Raw genomic sequence first — 1269 nt, 5'->3', positions numbered from 1 at the left:
ATTCTGAATAAGGATTTGGATGCAACGAAAAGACATTTGCCCGAAGCCCAGGCCTGAGGTCCAGGCACGCGGGCTTGAGACGTCTCCAAGTGGCAGGGGGCCGGGGATGGTGGTGTCAGGGAACAGACAGGAGGCAGAGAGAACGTGCAAAGAGATGGCTGATTCGCGTCTGCTTCTCCCAGAATGCAAACCCGCGGACAGAGGTTTTACCTGTTTCTGCCCCGTTTTATCTCCAGCGCTTTGAACAGAGCCCCGCACGTAGAAGGCGCTCTAGAAATGTGCGTTTAATAAATGTTGGACGTGGACGTGGTTCCATAGTGTAGCGGTGAGCACGTCTGCTTTCCACGCAGAAGGCCCTGGGTTCGCGCCCCAGTGGAGCCACGGTCCCTGGTCTACGGCCATGGCACCCTGAACAAGCCCGATGTCTGATCTCGGAAGCTGAGCAGGGTCGGGCCTGGTTCGTACTTGGATGGGAGACCACCTAGGAAGACCAGGTGCTGTAGGCGTAAATAATAATGAATAGTAAAAAGTAAATAAAAAAGTAAATAATGTCGAACGTGAGTGTTCCGTTGATGATGATACCGATGGTCCCAGAATAAGCACCTTCCGCAACATCTTCTTCCTGTAAGTCAGAGGGGTTCACCCTCCCTTTTAAGCGTGGTCTAGTTTTACATCGCGGTCGGCGTCATTCTATGGTGACGACGTTTTGCATTTCGTAGCATGTTATTCTATACTGTGCTCACGCTGTGCTATCGCATCACTTTATTTATGACAATTACGACTTCCACGTCTCTATTCACTGTGCTGCCGACTCGATCGGACAAAGAATCAAAGAACGTTTGGCCGATTTGGAGCGTCCGGTATGTTCTCTGCGCATTTGTCTTACTTCGTATCTGCTCTGAGTCTGTGTCACTTGGCTCATGAAATCTCACGACTGATTTCGCCGTCTCGAAATGAACACTTCCTGCGACGCTGCCCCCTCCGTCCCGCTGAGCCGCCTTTTCCCTCCAATCACGCTCTCCCCGGCCGTCGCCCGCGGCGCCGTCTGTGCCGTTGGCTCGGTCCGTCTGTCTGTCCTTCCGCTTCTGATACTTCCGAGCCACTTCGCTTTACTCGAGTTCCTCGCTCGATACTAAAGACGGACTTCGGGTTTTGTTCCAATTCAAGAGTCTCTCTTTAGCAGTAAATTTAATCTCTTTAAACTTCCTGCCCAGAGCAGTGCGTTCGATCGTATTTTTTCCCCGTTGTCCTTCGGGCTTTGACTGTCTC

General features: G+C 51.9%; 1 non-coding gene and 1 pseudogene across 1 annotated transcript; both read left to right on the top strand.

Moving 5' to 3' along the window:
* Positions 1-308: 308 nt before the first annotated feature.
* Positions 309-381, top strand: TRNAG-UCC. The gene has a single exon. It is a non-coding gene; the product is annotated as a tRNA-Gly (tRNA).
* A 9-nt stretch (positions 382-390) lies between these two features.
* Positions 391-506, top strand: LOC112484726 (annotated as a pseudogene).
* The last annotated feature ends 763 nt before the right edge of the window (positions 507-1269 follow it).

Source organism: Pteropus alecto, unplaced genomic scaffold, assembly GCF_000325575.1.
Source record: "Pteropus alecto unplaced genomic scaffold, ASM32557v1 scaffold118, whole genome shotgun sequence".
Classification (NCBI taxonomy): domain Eukaryota; kingdom Metazoa; phylum Chordata; class Mammalia; order Chiroptera; family Pteropodidae; genus Pteropus; species Pteropus alecto.
The sequence above is the reverse complement of the archived record's forward strand: the minus strand, read 5'-3'. Positions and strand labels throughout refer to the sequence as shown.